Source organism: Triticum urartu, chromosome 6 (genome assembly GCF_003073215.2).
Source record: "Triticum urartu cultivar G1812 chromosome 6, Tu2.1, whole genome shotgun sequence".
NCBI lineage: Eukaryota > Viridiplantae > Streptophyta > Magnoliopsida > Poales > Poaceae > Triticum > Triticum urartu.
The window spans coordinates 34,038,677-34,058,104 of NC_053027.1; the positions used below are offsets into that span (position 1 = coordinate 34,038,677).

Sequence of the window (19,428 nt, forward strand, 5' to 3'; positions counted from 1 at the left end):
AAACTACCTTTAAAGAAACGCACATCAATGTTTTTGTCAGTACATAGGCATCTATTGTGGCCACATATCACTTGCCAATCATTCATTCTGCAGAGTACTCTTATGTTGTTTATAACTCTGATTGATTGAGATTTGAGTTTCACACTTTTGGAAACTATTTTCAGGCCAAGTTGATGTATCCAGCGTATTAGTCAAAGCCAACCGGTATACCCAGCCTTTTCTACTTTTCTTTCATAAGATGGACCTTCGAGAAAGTACGGTGACAGAAATGATCCAAAGGGATGACAGATCAAAGTGGTTATCATATAGCAATCATAACATAAAATGCTTCACCGAGGGCGAGATAAGAGGAATTACCAGCAACTACAAAACTATCATTGGAAAAGGCAGCTTCGGAGAAGTTTACAAAGGTGTTCTCCAAGATGGAAGAATAGTTGCAGTCAAGAAATTTATGTGTAATATAGAAGAAATTTTTGCCAAAGAGCTGAAAGTCCACTGTGAGATCAACCACAAGAATGTAGTTAGGCTGATAGGCTACTGTGCCGAGGAAAATGCCCTAATGATAGTCAGTGAGTATATATCTAAAGGGACCTTAGTGATGTTCTTCACCATGAATGTATTCCCATCACGTTGGATACACGACTGCGGATCGCGGTGCAGTGTTCAGAGGCATTGTCCTACATGCATTCACAAATGTATACTCAGGTCATTCATGGTGATATCAAGCCTGCCAATATACTATTAGATGACAACTTCAATGCAAAAATATCTGACTTTGGAATATCAAGATTTGTCAACACAGATGTGACCCTTTTCACTGAGCATGTAATAGGGAGCATAGGTTACATGGACCCTTTGTTTGCTCGCAACGGGCGTCTCACATCAAAGAGTGATGTTTACAGTTTCGGAATCGTTCTGGTTGAATTGATTACAAAGAAAAAGGCAACAATAAGAAATGGGGAGATGGGCATAGTTGAATGTTTCACCCAAGCTCTTGCAGCAGGGAAGAGAAAGGTGAGAGAGCTGTTTGATGTTGAAATCTCAAGCCAGAACAACATGAAGGTTCTTGAAGGAGTTGCAAAGTTAGCAGGACAATGTTTGAAGATGGAAATGGATAGACGGCCTGAGATGAAAGATGTGGCAGAACGTCTTTGGGCGCTTAGGAAAACTCAAGTTCAAGGAAAACAAGGGCCAACTATTTTTCCTTGGGGCTGGAGGAACAAGCCAGCAGCTCAAAACAGCTGGCAATCTTCTGACTTAGAGCCTGTTTGGAATTCCGCCAGCTCCGCGAAATCCCCGGAGCTGCGGAGCCAGGAAGCAGCAGCTCCACGATTTTCAACAGTAACTCCACCCGCTTCGGGAGTGGAGTTGTGGAGCGGAGGTCCTCCGAACAGGGCCTTAGTCATGCCACACACTTCAGAGATCCATGTTCCCCAATCTTTGCCATCCAACTTGTGCCGCCATTTTTCACTTAGGGAGATGAAATCCGAGACAAGAAACTTTGACGAGTCACACCTTACTGGTGTGGGTGGATCTTGTAAAGTTTACTATGAAATGATTGATGGGGGAGCAACCAAGGTGGCTATCAAACGCAGCAGGGTTGAGCAGAGTGTGAGTATGTTCCATAAAGAGATAGCGATGATGGCAAAGCTCCATCACCATCATCTCGTATCATTGGTCGGTTACTGCAAAGAGAAAAACGAGATGATACTGATCTACAACTACATGGCTCATGGCACCCTGCGTGAGAACCTTTACAGTAATAATAACACCGAGGAGCCATCGCTTACTTGGAGACAGCGTCTAGACGCCTGCATCCGTGCTGCTCGTGCCCTGCATTACCTTCACGAGCGTTCCTTCATTCATAATGATGTTTCGACGATGAACATTCTCCTAGATGGGAGATTGGTCGGCAAGGTTCCACTTAAAGTCTCTCTGCCGCGGGATTACATGCATGTGACGACGAAGATTACGGGATGTTTCGGTTCACTTCACCTTCAGTACACCCCTCTAAGTGAATCAAAGGTGGAGACTAAAACATACCCCATCAACTGGGAGGGTACTAACCGGTTTGTTATACAGGTAGCATAGGCCCAAGCTGTGGTCGACTTAAAGTGTATATTAAACATATGTACTGACTCGTGTACTTTATTTTCTACTTTCTTTGTAAACTAATATAATAGTGTTTAGATGTGTTTGGATTTTGGATCGATCAGAATTCAGAAGTTAGCTTCGAGTACGGTAGCACAAAACCCAAACGCACACCTTGCCGCGCTCCTGGCGGCGATGTCGTGACTGCTCGTGGAGCATCGGCACCCTCATTTCCACCCGTTTTCCGCACACGTCGACGCAGGAGGCAGGACTGATCGTGCTTGTCTTTATCATACGGTCAACTTGCTCTGACCAAACTCAATTACCTCAGGAGAGCCGGCGTGGCCACCCTGGGTCGTCAATTGAGGAGTTGGCACGCCTTTCTAGTATCCTCTCCATCTCTCAATCCACCATGGAGGCACGAGCAGCGATCAGGACGGAAGGAGAAGAAAGGGAAGCGTGGATGAACCGCCATGGGCCTTAGTGGCTTGGTGGGCCAATTTTAAAATGCCAAATAGGCAGCTATGAGCCCGGTAGCGACCCGTCAAGCTATATCTATATCTACCAGATTCGTCTCAAAAAAAAATCTATATCTACCGGATGACCAGTTGCGCCAATTGGTGTAGTGACTAAACCGCAGGAGCTCCTAAACAGCGCATTCAACGCCAGTTGTTCCACCTGGCGCTCACGCGCCGGCCCAACAATCCCACCAACATGCTCGCAAACACAGAGATTTTTTTTAAGAAAAAAAGGTTTAATTCTTATCGCTACTTCGAGAGAAGTGGGATTCGAACTCTGCACGTAAGAGTTGAACGCAGTAGCTAATAATCATTATGTCCAGCTCATTTTGTTGACAACAAGTAGAAAACAGCTCTATTTGACCCTACCTTAGTTAACATATGGAAAACAAACACGAATTTGAAAAAAGTTTCATAGAATTTGGAAAAAGTTTGTGGAAATGAAAAAAGTTCATCGATTTTGAGAAAAAAGCTCACCAATTTTGAAAGAAGTTCATCGAATTTGAAAATAAACTCATCACATATGAAAAATCTCTCATTCATTTGAAAAATAGATCACAAATTTTAAAAAAGTTCATCAATTTGGAAAAAAAAATTATTGAATTTGAAAAAAAATTATCGATTTTAAAAAAAGTTCATTGAATTTGAAAAAAGTTCATCAAATTTGAAAAAAAAACCATCAATTTTGAGAAAAAGTTCATCGATTTAGAATAAAGTTAATTGATTTTGGAAAAAAGTTCATTCAAACGAGCAAAAGAAAAAAGAATTAAAAAACGTTCCAAATAAAAATAAAAAGAAAAAAAAGTAATATAAGAAGAAAAAATAAAAAATAAAAAAGAAGAAAAGAGTGAAGAAGATGTATATGAGCACATGAGGTGAGGTCAATGGGGTGGATAGTGCAGGGTGCAAAAGAAAAAGTAATGTAGGAAGGCTAGTTCTAGCTGGTGTTTCAAGAGTTTCAGTTTCAAGCTCATCATCAGATTCAACAACATCATGTTGTATTACTCTAACTATTTGTTCATCAAGAAATTCACCAAGTGGCACATCATGATTATCAAGCGAGGTACTAGCATCATCATAAGCATCATTCATAGTAGCAGTAGCATCATCAATAACTTGCGACATATCAGAATTAATAGCATGTGGTGGTGGTGTTGCAAGTTTACTCATAACAGAAGGTGAATCTAAAGCAGAACTGGATGGCAGTTCCTTACCTCCCTTTGTCTTAGAGGTTTAGATCTTAATCTTTGGATCCTTCATATTCTTCATAGTGATAATATGATAATAATCCCAAGTGACTCAACAAATATTATCACTATTTCAGTCTCTGAGTCTTAGATCTGAGTTCATGGCACCCGGGCCCAAAGTGACAAGCATTAAGCATAGCAAAGTCATAGCAACATCAATCTAAGAACATAGTGGATACTAGGGATCAGGCCCTAACAAAACTAACTCGATTACATGATGAATCTCATCCAGCTCTCACCGACCAGCGAGCCTACGAAGTAATTACTCACTCCCGGTGGGGAGCATCATGGAATTGGCGATGGAGATAGGTTGGTGATGACGAAGAATGAAGATCCCCCTCTCCGGAGCCCCAAACGGACTCCAGATCTGCCCTCCCGAGGAAGAATAGGGCTTGGCATCGGCTCTGTCTCATGAAACGCGATAATTCTTTCTCCCTGATTTTTTTTCTCCGAAAATAGGAATTTATAGTGTCAAGGTTGAGTTCTGCGGGGCCACCAGGTGGGTACAACCCGCCTGGGCGTGCCAGGAGAGGGGGCGCGCCCTGGTGGGTTGTGCCCACCCAGGGCCCCCTCTCTGGTAGTTGTTGGCTCCAAAAAATCCTCTTTTATTCCATAAAAATTTCTCGCAAAGTTTCGTTTCATTCCGAGAACTTTTATTTCTGCACAAAAACAACACCATGGTAGTTCTGCTGAAAACAGTGTTAGTCCGGGGTTAGTTTCATTCAAATCATGCAAATTAGAGTCCAAAATAAGAGAAAAAGCGTGAGAAAAAGTAGATACGTTGGAGAAAGCGGAAGGATCGGCGGGAAAAGTGCCGTCTCTCGCCGACAGAGCGGACCCACGCGCCTTTTTGCTTCAGCCGGCGCCCCCAGGCTACCCCGGGGGTTTGGGTTCGGCTCGGGTCCGCCGGCTGTTATTTTGGCCCAAACCGGCGATAAACAAGGTCCTGGGGGCGCGACTGGGCCGATTTTTCGGCGCCGGCGTTAAAAAATGGCCCGGGGGCCTGTTAGGGGCGCGGTTGGAGATGCTCTTAAGAACAATCTTGAATCCGAAGGCACAAACAAAATGCACCGTGCATGGCGGTCTCCCTAGTAAACACATGTCTGAGTCTCTACCGGCAATTAGGCCAACTCCACCGCGCGACCCCAAACGGACGTCCGTTTTGTCCTGTTTTTGTCCCTTTGGGTAGGGATTTGGGGTCGTGTCCGGGCCTGTCCTGGGATGCGGTGGCCGTGCGCCCAGCGCGCGGACGCATCCTGTCCGCGTATTATTTCTTTGCAAGTCCTTAACTTTATTTCATCATTCATTTTTGGTACATGAAAAATACATCATCACATTTTGATTAGTAAAGCAAGACCAAAGAAAACAAGAACCACAAGAATACATTTTAGAAGATACCCAACTTCCATAACTGCTACCTTGAGTTGGGTTAGGGCCTTCTCGATGCACTCGTTGTTGATCTGTGGAGGAGGAGGCTCGTTCTAGCATGGGAAACGTTTGGGGCCGGGGCACCGGCGGAATGATTCGGCCGGTCTCCCTCTTCCTCGCGCATCGCACGTACAGGAGGGCACCAGCGCCGGCAGGCACCACGCGTCGGCCAGGCAACCAGCGGGCTCCTTCGACCGCCGCCGCCAGAGAAGAGAGCCTTGTTGTCCGCGTGCGGCCGCCCCTCGCCGGATGTCGTTCGCGTGCGGCCGCGCCTCGCCGGATCTCGTTCGCCTGCGGCCGCCCCTCGCCGTATCTCGTCCGCCTGCGGCCGCCCCTCGCCGTATCTCGTCCGCCTGCGGCCGCCCCTCGCCGGACTACTACCCCTCTGCCTCTTCCCAGAATCCGCCCCTCTGCCTCTCCCTGGAATCCGCCCCGGCCGCCCCTCGCCAGACCTTGCAGCGCTCGAGCCTCCCCAGCCATGGCAGACTACACCCCACGGTGATTTTTTGTTAGAACCGGTTGTAGCAAATTCAATCGCCGGTGGTAGCAAAAATCTACTACTGTTGCAGCAAAACGCTACATCTAGTAAATAAAAAAGCTTCAAACCAGACTCGGAACACATGAAGAGCTGCAACCATTTTAACAAAAGCTTCATCTCGCAGATGAAAAAGTTTCAACCCATAGATTGAAAATCTTCAACCAGACACTACAAAAGTTGCAACCGTTTAAAAAAAAGTTTCATCCCGCAGATGAAAAAGCTTCATTCCGTAGATGAAAAAGCTTCTACAAGAGATCGAGAAAGCTTCAACCAAAATGTTGGAACCTGCGACGATGTCATTTTTGCTGGAACCAGCGGCATCGTTTGCTACAACCAGCGACTCACTTTGTTGCGACCCTTCACGGCGAGCTACAACCGGCGACGGCGACGGCGACACGTTTTTGCTACAACCGCACTGAATTTTTCTGCTGGAAGTGGCTTCATTTTTTGCTGGAACCGGCGGATTTTTTTGCTTCAAACGGTGACATCCGCAGAATTTTTGCTGGAACCGGCCATTAGATTTGCTGGAAATCAGTGCTATTTTTTGTTTGCAACTGGTGACTACTGGTGATGCTAAGAGCACGACACCGTGGCAATGGCGAGGAACGCATTTTGTGTGTGCTAGAAGCGCCCCTGCCATTGCTGGAACCAACGGCCCCCATTTTTTGATGCATCTGAAGCATTTTTTGCTGCAGCAATGACGACGAGCAGCTACGGCGACCGGCGGCGACGAGCACGGAGACGAGGACGACCGGGGGCGGGGGGAGGGGGGGGGGGGGGGGCTGCGCAACGCTTGGAGCGGAAGGGGCAGTAGGAGGCGCGGCGCCGCGGCGCGAGGTAGAAGATGATAGGGCGAATCGTTTTCTTCAGCCGGATCCAACGGCCCACGCGCTCAGATCCAACGGTCGCGGTGCGACCGGCCCAACAGTTGGGCCGGCGCACCGGCGCAGATCGTTGCCCTTCTGGCATCCTCCTTTCTTCTTCAAGCCAGAAGTCGATGTTGCTTCCTCCTCACACCTAGTCTCGTGTCTAGCCTCTAATCTAGCCGCCTCCATCTTGTGTGTTTCTTTCTTCTTCTTCGAGCCTAAAGAAGTAGAGGTTGCTTCCTCGCATCTAGTCTCGTGTCTAGCCTCTAATCTAGCAACAAATGCGCTTGTCTCATCTACAGCCTCTATGCTAGCTAAAAGTGCACGAACATCTACTAAATTGCGCTCTATCAATATATAGATGTACTCTTCTTCCCAATACCAAAACTTGCATCCATTCTACACAACAAAATTTGAAGTTAGCACAACTAGTTAAATCTAGAGCACAAACCGAAGCTAAAAAATCGCATACCCCATCGTTTAAGCACTTGATGAACACCCATCCGGGATGTTCCGGTGTTGTAGACACGCGACGCACGACCATCCTTGGGCAGTGGTCGCACTTAATGAGTGGCAACGGTGCGCCGGCGAGCTTTTGGGCAAGCACCGAGCCCGGCCGACCGCCATTCGTGTATCTGCCGGCGGACCACCGATGGTGCAGATCCGAGCGGCTAGAGGAGGAGCCACTGCCTGCATGTGGCCTTGCGGCCCTGCCAGGGCCTTCTGGCGAGGTGCCCGGCCAGTCCATGGCGCGGCCCGGCCTCCCATAGCCGGCCGAGCTCAAGACCGACCGGATCCGCCCCAAAACCGGCTGGCGGGTGCGCAAACCAGGTGGCCGTGGTCGCGTCCGAGCCCGGCGCCGAGGGGAAGGGGTTGGGCGAGCTCGCGTCCGAACTGCACGGCTGCAATGGCGGCGGCGGCAGCGACGGAAAGAATGGGGAAGAGTGGAGGGGGTGCGGCCGGAGGGAGGGAGGGGGGCGGATAGAAAAAGGCCCGTCTTGTGCCACCGACGGGCGGGCCAGGGGAGGACACGCGCAGACGACCCGCGTGTCCGCGTGGTGTCCGTTTCACCCCAAAAGCGGCGCAAGTTTGGGCCGGGAATGGGTCGAAAGCGGACACAAAGCGGACAAAAGTCCGTTTGCTCCCGCGCGCTAGGCCGTCTTTTTTGTCCCTTTTACCCCAAACGGACGGGGCCGGACAGGATAAGATCGCGCGGTGGAGTTGGCCTTACAGCTCCACAAACTATGAATAAAACTGCATTGGGAAACGAGATGGTTGCGCAAAAATGTGGATTCATGATATATTTGTTTTTGTTCTTCTCATGTCACTCTTTTGTAGGTGCCATCATCTGCATGTGAAAGCATTCTGACGCAGGCGAGCCCTGGGTATACTCCCTTTGGTGTCTGCCGGTCAAATATCAACCCTGGGGCTGTGCTGTATGTATGTTGGTGCAGCAAACTGCAAGCAAGAAAGAAAAAAGGTAAACCTTCGCATGTAATCCTTTGAGCATCTACAACTAGACTTGATAAATTCAGCCCCATAAATATCCGTGGATAGTGACCGATCACCCTTCAAATACCCGTGTCCATATTTGTGTACATCAAATCTGGCATCCCAAATCCATAATATCCATGAAACATGAACAAAACTACATAGATCAACAAAATAAAGAAACAAACGAACATAGACCAACGAAATTGCATACGAGCATATAAACATCATAGTTCACGGAACCAAAAATGCATACAGACCAACGGAATCGTTGGAAGTCAATTGGTTGATGCCTAGCAGGCGCCAGCACTTCTACGACGCGTTTGGTTGGGGTCCGGTAACGTATTGATTTTACTGCTTTCAATTAGTTTTACCTGAAATCTAAAAAGTGCATACGTACTATTTGGTTGAATGGAGCGCCGGTCTCGCATGCATGTTGTTGTTAATTTTTTTGTCTCCTAATGCATGTGGCTGTTAGTATTAAATACGTTCACAATGATTACTTCATTTCGAAAATAACAGATCCACGTGTATTTTTTTCTGGTTCTAAATTTTTAAAAATCATATCTTTTAGACCACGCGTCAGAATTCAGATCCATCTTCACCGTTGGATTCCATGTGATGAGATCTTTGAAACTAGATCCCGCATGAGTATGTTTTGAAAAAAAAAATGATGCCAACTTTGGTGCTATATGGTGCAACTTTAGTACTGTGTTGTATAACTTTAGTACGACATTGTGCAACTTTTTCAAAAACCAATTTTTGGATCTGCATGATCCAACTTTCTATGAGATTGCAATTATGCAACTATACCGTTCCGACCAACTACCTAGTAGTGGATATGCTTTTTTTAGTGTTGGCACACCCTACCCCCATCTCCCCTACAAGCGATATGTGCAACTTAGTCTATTGTTCAAGCCAGCTGCTTATTAGTCAATGTGCAACTCCTTCCCCTCCCTATTTGTGGACATGTATTTTCAGTTGCCGAGGGCGACAAACAGAGTTGCACATAGTCTGCTAGGTAGTTGGTCAGGGCAACATACGAAGTTGCACATCTCACAGACAGAGACAGTTGAATGGTGAAAATTTGACATTCATGAGGGTAGTGAAAAATTGCACATAAACAAAGTGCTAAAGTTGCAAATCTCACTAACAGGGGTGGTTTGGGCCAGGTGCTAGCAGGGAAACTACACATCCATGGGGGTACGAGAGAAAGTTGCATATCATTGTTAGACAGTTGGCCGTGGCAGTATCTGTCGGGGATATAACTATTTGTGTAAGCCGCCCGTAAGGGGCCGGGTTATGCAAAGAGGGAATCATCAGAAGAAGCCCAAGACCAAGCATGAAGATGGCGGTTCAATAAAGGGTCTAAAGCCCACAGGCGACTTAAGGCCCATAGTGGTAAACCGCCATGATGGCATGACTTGTATCGTAAGGTAGAATTAACTAGTCATCGAGCCGGACACTGTTTATGAGCCGATCGGGACTCTGTAGGCCGCAGGGCGTCAACCCGTGTATATAAGGGGACGACCCGCCGGTGGCTTAGGGTAAGAAACAACACATCGAGAACCGGGCATAGCGTATCTCGCTCCCTGGTCATCGAAACCTCAGCAATACCAACCCAACTAGACGTAGGCCTTACCTTCACCGTAAGGGGCCGAACTAGTATAAACTCTCTCGTGTCCTTTGTCCCGATTAACCCCTTTAAGCTTCCTAGTTGCGATGGCTCCACGACTAAGTCCTTGCAAGAGGACATCTGCCGTGACAATTCCACGATAGTTGGCGCCCACCGTGGGGCCAGCGCATGGTGGATTTGAGTTCTTGAAGGGCAGCTTCGAAGGGCTCAAGGGATACGCGGTCGGCCGGATGACCAAGAGTCGTCGCGGCAAGATCTACATCGATGACGAAGGCTGGGGCCCCGACGCCGGCTCAGTTGAGTACGGGTACCGGGTCCCCTTCGGTGGAATCCACGTTTTTATCGGCCGGATTGGTGAGTCGGGCCCTGAGCCGGACAACTGCACCGACCTCATCGAGACGGCTCAGCGCGCGAGACCCGCCCGGGCTCAACCCGTCGTGAAGCGTGCCTTCGTGGGCTGCATCCACGGAGGGGAACTTTCTGAAGGATCTGAAGGTGGTGGTGAGACGGCCGTCCTCTCCGATGGTGATTCGTCCACCGGTTCAACAGATTCGCTATATCCAGTGCAAGATGGCGGGCTTGGGGGCTGTTCCGATGGCAGCAGTATTCCGGACCCCTATGAGCCGCCAAGCTGGGCAGGAGTCTTCATGGCTGGTACTCAACCCGGCCAAAATTCTACGGCCGCAACAGCGATAGCGTCCGGGTCAGGAGCAGCCGGGGCAGGAGGCCCTGTGCGCCCGCTGGCTCAGGTGCTGATGGATCTCCTGGATAAGCTTACAACCCTGTTAACCGCCACAGTTATCCCTGCGAATCAAGATGAGCATAATGCAGAGGTGGCACAGGTTCATGAGGAGATAGCTCAGGCCAAGGAGGCCTTGGCAGCTGAGGACACTAGATTGGCCACAGAATGGGCGGCTTTGGATGCACGGGCGCAGCAGCTCCAGTCAGAGGCTTTTCAGCTTACGATGAGCTTGAACGCGTCCAACGAGGTGATGAGGAGGAGACATCAGAAAACTCAATCCCGTTTACCTCCGATTTACGATCCTCGGAATCTCTTTGCTACACCCGGGGCCGGCCCAAGTAACCCGCCAGACGCAAATCTGAAGGAAATATGCCCTAGAGGCAATAATAAAGTTATTATTTATTTCCTTATATCATGATAAATGTTTATTATTCAGGCTAGAATTGTATTAACCGGAAACATAATACATGTGTGAATACATAGACAAACAGAGTGTCACTAGTATGCCTCTACTTGACTAGCTCGTTGATCAAAGATGGTTATGTTTCCTAGCCATAGACATGAGTTGTCATTTGATTAACGGGATCACATCATTAGGAGAATGATGTGATTGACTTGACCCATTCCGTTAGCTTAGCACTCGATCGTTTAGTATGTTGCTATTGCTTTCTTCATGACTTATACATGTTCCCATGACTATGAGATTTTGCAACTCCCGTTTACCGGAGGAACACTTTGTGTGCTACCAAACGTCACAACGTAACTGGGTGATTATAAAGGTGCTCTACAGGTTTCTCCGAAGGTACATGTTGGGTTGGCGTATTTCGAGATTAGGATTTGTCACTCCGATTGTCGGAGAGGTATCTCTGGGCCCTCTCGGTAATGCACATCACTTAAGCCTTGCAAGCATTGCAACTAATGAGTTAGTTGCGATATGATGTATTACGGAACGAGTAAAGAGACTTGCCGGTAACGAGATTGAACTAGGTATTGAGATACCGACGATCGAATCTCGGGCAAGTAACATACCGATGACAAAGGGAACAACGTATGTTGTTATGCGGTCTAACCGATAAAGATCTGCGTAGAATATGTGGGAGCCAATATGAGCATCCAGGTTCCGCTATTGGTTATTGACCGGAGACGTGTCTCGGTCATGTCTACATAGTTCTCGAACCCGTAGGGTCCGCACGCTTAAAGTTTCGATGACAGTTATATTATGAGTTTATGAGTTTTGATGTACCGAAGGAGTTCAGAGTCCCGGATGAGATCGGGAACATGAAGAGGAGTCTTGAAATGGTCGAGATGTAAAGATCGATATATTGGACGACTATATTCAGACATCGGAAAGGTTCCGAGTGATTCGGGTATTTTTCGGAGTACCGGAGAGTTACGGGAATACGTATTGGGCCTTATTGGGCCATACGGGAAAGAAGGAAAAGGGCCTCAAGGGTGGCCGCACCCCTCCCCTTGTCTGGTCCGAATTGGACTAGGGAAGGGGGGCGCCCCCTTCCTTCCTTCTCCTTTTCCCTTCCTCTTTTCCTATTCCATATGGGAGGTGGAATCCTACTAGGACTAGGGAGTCCTAGTAGGACTCCACACTTGGTGCGCCCCCTCCTAGGGCCGGCCTCCTCCTCCCTTGCTCCTTTATATACGGGGGCAGGGGGCACCCCAAAGACACAACAATTGATCATTGATCTCTTAGCCGTGTGCGGTGCCCCCCTCCACCATAATCCACCTTGATAATACTGTAGCGGTGCTTAGCGAAGCCCTGCGTCGGTAAAACATCAACATCGTCACCACGCCATCGTGCTGACGAAACTCTCCCTCAACACTCGGCTGGATCGGAGTTCAAGGGACGTCATCGGGCTGAACGTGTGCAGAACTCGAAGGTGTCGTGCGTTCGGTACTTGATCGGTCGGATCGTGAAGACGTACGACTACATCAACCACGTTGTGATAACGCTTCCGCTTTCGATCTACGAGGGTACGTGGACAACACTCTCCCCTCTCGTTGCTATGCATCACCATGATCTTGCGTGTGCGTAGGAAATTTTTTTAAATTACTACATTCCCCAACAAAATCAGTTCATGATAGCCGGAGCAGGAGGGCCGGTTCAGCCTCGGGTGACGGCACCCTCTCATGGGAATATGGCACCGCCCCGTCATGTACCGATACCACCAGGTCACTTTTCTAACCCTATGGAGAACTTGATCGCAGCATCAGCACGTTTGGCGCCTCTCCCAGTGGACGGAGATGATCCAACAGCAGTAGAGACACGGAGGATCAGAGAACTTGTCCAGACGGCTTTGGCTCAGTAAGAGATTATTCCTATAGCCGGGACAGAATTCATTCAACTCCTCCGCCTTGGTTGGCTCCGTCTCGTCCAAACTGGAGCCCGAGTTACAGCAGGCACATGGAGTCAGAAGCTTTGTCAAGCAATGCTCAGCGCCGTAACCAGCCCGGCAGATATAATCCGGTGCAGGACCGGATACGTCAGGAGGACGAGCGGGCGGCTCAGCTAGCGACTCAACAGACGGCCCACCCGGCCTTTCCGGATTATCCGACGACTTCTGTTGAGGTGGGAGTAGCCACCAGAACCGGCGGCGTACCGTGTCTGGTGTCGGCTTTACGTAATGTGCGTCTCCCTAAGGACTTCAAAGGGCCTCGAAAGGTGCCAAACTATACGGCCGACTTACAGCCTGGGACATGGATTGAAAGCTATGAGATGGCCATGGAGCTGTTGGAGGTCAGTGACGCAGCAATGGCTAAGTACTTCACCATGATGTTGGATGGAACGGCCCGGTCTTGGTTAAAGGGCTTGCCACCCAATTCCATTTGTTCATGGGCAGAGTTAAAGGCCCGATTCATCCAAAACTTCAAGGATACTTGCAAGCGATCTATGTCGATTGTGGACTTAACAAATTGTAAGCAAGAGGAGGGTGAATCCACAACCCATTGGGTGCGCCAGGTCAAGGAGATAATACATTCATCTGACAAGATGGATGCCGGCTCAACAATTCTCATGTTGGAGAAGAATTGCCGTTTTGAGCCGCTGAGACAGAAGCTGGGGAGCCTTAAACGTGATTGCAATGATATGGGTATGTTGATGGCGGCTTTAGTCAAATATGCCGATTCTGATAGTACCAAGGACCCCGCGTCTGATGAGGAAAAGACTGGGAAGGGAAAGAAGAACGGCAATGGAAAGGGTCAGCAGCATAACCCGACGAATCAAGGAGGCAATAAGCGTAAGGCTGAGGGTAACCCGGAGTTCATGGCCAACGCCAATGCGCAGGGTAATAATCGGAGACGTAAGGGAAAACCGCCTCCTCGATCTGGCGGGTCAGGTCCGTCTCTTGGGCAGTTACTCAATGAGCCCTGTCCAAGGCACGGAACCCGGGAACGACCAGCGACTCACTTATGGAAGGACTGCGCGATCATGAAGGCTTTCAAGAATTCCAACATGTTCGATGGGTCAGGTGGCGGCTCAGGGGCCAGCGGTTTCCATGGCCCGGGTGGCGGTTCAAATTCCGGTTTTCAGGGAAGTCAAGGTGGATATAATCAGCCGCAGTCTGGTCAAGGAGGTCAGCAGCAGCAGTTAGGTTATCAGAGCCATCCGAAGCAGCTGAACAGTGGACAGTATCACGTGTTCACTACTAGCTTATGCAAACATGACCAGAAGATTCATAAAAGGGCCGTGAATTCTATTGAGCCGGCGGTTCCCCGTTATTTGAGGTGGTCAGAGCAGCCTATTGTGTGGAGTAGAGAGGATCACTGTAGGATCGGAAGTATGTCTAGAGGGGGGGTGATTAGACTACTTGACCAAATAAAAATCTAGCCTTTTCCCAATTTTAGTTCTTGGCAGATTTTAGCTATCTTAGCACAAGTCAAGCAATCTCCACACAATTCAAGCAAGCATGCAAAAGAGTATATGAGCAGCGGAAAGTAAAGCATGCAACTTGCAAGAATGTAAAGGGAAGGGTTTGGAGGATTCAAACGCAATTGGAGACACGGATGTTTTTGGCGTGGTTCCGATAGGTGGTGCTATTTTACATCCACGTTGATGGAGACTTCAACCCACGGAGGGTAACGGTTGCGCGAGTCCACGGAGGGCTCCACCCACGAAGGGTCCACGAAGAAGCAACCTTGTCTATTCCATCATGGCCGTCGCCCACGAAGGACTTGCCTCACTAGCGGTAGATCTTCACGAAGTAGGCGATCTCCTTGCCCTTACAAACTCCTTGGTTCAACTCCACAATCTTGTCGGAGGCGCCCAAGTGACACCTAGCCAATCTAGGAGACACCACTCTCCAAGAAGTAACAAATGGTGTGTTGATGATGAACTCCTTGCTCTTGTGCTTCAAATGATAGTCTCCCTAACACTCAACTCTCTCTCACAGGATTTGGATTTGGTGAAAAGAATATTTGAGTGGAAAGCAACTTGGGGAAGGCTAGAGATCAAGATTCATATGGTAGGAATGGAATATCTTGAGCTCAACACAAGTGTAGGTGGTTCTCTCTCAGAAAATGTGTATTGGAAGTGTAGGCATGTTCTGATGGCTCTCTCCACGAATGAAGAGTGGGTGGAGGGGTATATATAGCCTCCACACAAAATCTAACCGTTACACACAATCTGCCAAACTCAGTGGGACCGAATTGTTAAACTCGGTCAGACCGATTCAACAAACCTACTGACCGTTAGGATTTTCGGTGGGACTGAGATGCAACTCGGTAGGACCGATATGGTTAGGGTTTGGGCATAACGTAATCTCGGTGTGACTGATTACACAAACTCGGTGGGACCGATTTTGGTAATAAGCTAACCAGAGAGTTGGTCAGGTAAACTCGGTGGGACCGATTCGCTCATCTCCGTGAGACTGAAATGTTACAAAAGGGAAACAGAGAGTTTACATTGTGATCTCAGTGGGACCGATCGCTCACTTCGGTTAGACCAAAACGTTACGAAGGGAACAGAGAAATTGCAATCCCATCTTGGTGAGACCGAGATCCCTATCGGTGAAACCGATTTGCTAGGGTTTGTGGCAGTGGCTATGATACTGAAACTCGGTGGCGCCGGATAGGCAGAATCGGTGGGGCCGAGTTTGACTTTAGGTTTAGGTAAAATGTGGATGTGGGAAGATAGTTGAGGGTTTTGGAGCATATCACTAAGCACATGAAGCAAGAGGCTCATTAAGCAACACCTCATCCCTTCTTGATAGTATTGGCTTTTCCTATAGACTCAATGTGATCTTGGATCACTAAAATAGAAAATGTAGAGTCTTGATCTTGAAGCTTGAGCCAATCTTTTGTCCTTATAATTTTGAGGGATCCACTTTCCTCATCCATGTCATGCCATCCATTGAGCTTTTCCTGAAATATTAATCTTGGAATAATGTTAGCTCAATGAGCTATATGTTGTTAGGAATTACCAAAACCACCCAGGGATAGTTGCACTTTCAATCTCCCCCTTTTTGGTAATTGATGACAACATATAGATCAAAGCTTCGACAAATGATAATAAGAGTGATAGATATCGTCGCTTTGAGAAGTATGTGATAAGTAAGAGCTGCCCCTAAATTTGTGCATATTTTAAGATTTGCTTTGGACTTTAAATGCACAAAGAGTTAGAATATTGGGTTACTCTTCCATATCACATACATCTTGGTGGAGCGCTCAAAATGATAAGAATTAAATACATGCACTCATCACCAAGCAAAGTGAATGATCAAAATAAGGATAAACTAATAGTAACATCCAACAGGCATTAAGTGTAGCTTATGATCAAACATATGATCATCAATGTCTCACAGATAAAAGCATAGTATCTCAAGCACTCAAAAGCAAATAAAGTTCAACCAAGAAGACAAGAGATAACAAATGCAAACTCTCTCTCTCTCTCTCTCGAAGCCTATGATCTATACATTTTTCTCCCCCTTTGGCAACAAGTTACTAAAAATTGCATAGAAAATGCATAGCACTAAACGACTCTCAGGCTTGGTCTTCAGTTGGTGAAGTAGTGGCTCTGGTGTCAGGAACTGGCACCGCAGATGATCTCTGAGCTCTAGGCACTCTGGCAAATGCATCAGTTGTGGTCTTCCCCTTCCTCTCCTGCATATCATCATGTAGTTGCTCCACAGCAGACTGAATCTCTGTTACTTTCACATCTAGGTTGTAGAACTTTTGTTCCATGATTCTTTCCAGGCTCTCTTGGTTTCGAGTCAGGATGGCCAATCCTTTCTCAATTCTCAGAGTTGATGCTATTAGGTAACCGAGCTGCTCCTGCTTGTTCTTCAAAAAGTACTCAGATGCCTCCTCTTGAGTTGGCATCTTGGCAGCTTTCTCCATCTTTGCCTTCTCCTTCTTTGCTTGAGCATGTGCTGATGATGGTTCATTCTCATTCATCACAACTTGATTGTTCTCAAAATCTGGATGGATGGGCAGGTGTTCCTTATCCAGCAGGTATGTGCCTGTGCCCATCTTTGAGTTAATCAACTCCTGAATTTGTGGGGCATATCCACAGCTCCTCTTCTGATCAGCTGCTGTCCTCTTAATGGTCTCTACCATGAGGCTCATTACCTTGAACTTCTGTGGCACATCAAATATATGAAGCAAGTTTATTGCATGGCCTCTGATCATCTTGTGATCACCTGACTTGGGCAAGAGAGTGTGCCTTAGAATCCAGTTGATTGTGGGCAGCCCTGACAGAAGGAAGTGAAATGATCCAAACTTGAAGGTTTCAAGTGCTTTGTTTGGGATCTCCTTGTACATATTTGACATGGAATTGTGATCCATCTTCTTCTTGGCATAGACATCCAAGTCATCTTCTTGCTCTTCAGGGGCATTGATCAGCTGAGCCCATTCTGCTATAGTAGATTGGTATCTTGTGCCTTCAGTCATCCACACTATCCTGCCATCTGGATAGAAATGTGCTGTGGAGTAGAATTGCATTATGAGCTCCTCATTCCACTTTGTGAGCTTCTGCCCAACAAAGTCTGCAACTCCACAAGCACTGAAGCTGTCATACACTCCAGGATAGTGTTCTTCATTCTCCTTGATATACTCCCAATCAACCCATCTCATATCACACACTATGGGTTTCTTATCCAGCAGCACTGTCTCATAGAAGTCTTGATGTTCCTTTGTGTGGAACCTATAGTCCACAGCAGTCCTTCTCCTTGAAGCATATGGATCTGCTTCTCTCCATTTCCTCAGCCCTGAATCTCTCCTGATTTTCATGTCCTCAGCCACAGGATGAGCATCATTGTGGTCTGGAATCTTGGGCTTGAGCTTCTTGAGAACTTGTCCTTCTTCTTCTTCAGCAACATCAGGCACTGGGGCCTTGTTCTTTTCAGTAGCAGATATGTTCTTGGTGTTCCTCTTAGGTGCAATCTTGGGCTTGGAGGCAGCTTTGGGTGCTTCTTTGGGCTTGGATGAAGTAGCCCCTGACCTTATGGCATCACCCATAAGCTTCTGTGCCTTGGGTGCCGGTGCAGCAACCTCTTCTTCTTCTTCTCCCTTAGAGTCTCTCCTCATGGAGGGTTTGCCAAGAACTCTGGCAGTAGTGGTTCTGACTCTCTTCTTCTTCTTGTCTTGGCCACCTGCTTCCTCTTCAGATTCCATGGTAAATTTCATGGTTTCTTCAGTTGCAGCCTTCCTTGGCTTAGAAGTGGGAACTCTCCTTGCAGGTGCCTTCTTATGCATACCAGGCTTTGTGGCTGCAGCTGACCCATATTCTTTCTTGAGCACCTTCTTCTTAGATGTGGCTTCCTCCTCTGCCACATAATCCTCATCCTCAGATTCAGAAGTTCTCTTCTTGCTAGCTCTAGTGGCAGCCTTAGGAAAGTTGCTTGGGGTGCTCCTGCTACCCTCATCAGAGCTGCTAGAGGGACTAGTGCCCTCACTCATGTGAACCTGCTCCTCTGATTTGTTCTGGCTGTCACTCTGATCAGACATGTTGCAAATACTGACTGCTGACCCTGTGAATAGTTTGTAGATGAGATAGAGTGGGTGAGCATCACAAAATGCAGAGATTTTTGCAAAAGAGTGAGTCAAAAACTTAGTTTTAGTTTTCCACAGAAAGCATTTCGGATCTACCGATTTGCAAACTCGGTGATACCGAAGCAGCTTTTGGAACCAAAACTAGTGAACTCGGTCAGACCGAGTCCTAGTTCGGTGGCACCAAGACTGCTAGGGTTTCACAAAGTCCTGAACTCGGTCACACCGATTTGCAATTCTCGGTCAGACCGAGAACCACATGTGCAATGGTCGTGGCCGAATCGGTGGAACCGAGTTCCGGAACCCGGTGGGTCCGAGATGGTTTCGGCGGAAACCTAAACCTAAATTTTCGAATCGCATCTATTCTGAGGATTGTTTTGACTGGATAGAAGTGTTTCAATCGTAGCAAGAATCATAATGAACACAATGTGCTAGGAATCAGACGGGGATAGCACTGTGATCGAGTCCATACCCTAGTTCGGCGGTGAACTCGCTACGGCGGCAACGGCGGAGACGAAATCCGTTGACGGCGGCGGAGACCACCGACAGGAGGCGGCTGGCGACGAGGAGGACAATCCGGAGACCCAGGAGGCAGAGCGAGCTATGCGCGGGCGAAGAGGTTTCGGAGAAATTTCCAAAATTTTGCCCATGAGTATATATATAGCCCGACCCTGTCGGTGTGACCGAGTGGAACAACTCGGTGGCACCGGGATGCATAACTGTTGACAGTTATAGCAACTCGGTGTGACCAAAAAGTTCAAATCGGTTGCATCGAGGTGAAAACCTAGATCGACTTAGTGATCTCGGTATGACCAAAATGGAGGAATCGGTCAGACGGAAAAGCACAAAGAAGTTTTGGAAGTTTAAGTCTATGAC

The 19,428-nt window shown here is 47.8% G+C and overlaps 1 pseudogene; it reads left to right on the forward strand.

The window, feature by feature from the left end:
• The first annotated feature begins 221 nt into the window (after positions 1 to 221).
• On the forward strand, positions 222 to 2,091 carry LOC125516486 (annotated as a pseudogene).
• The last annotated feature ends 17,337 nt before the right edge of the window (positions 2,092 to 19,428 follow it).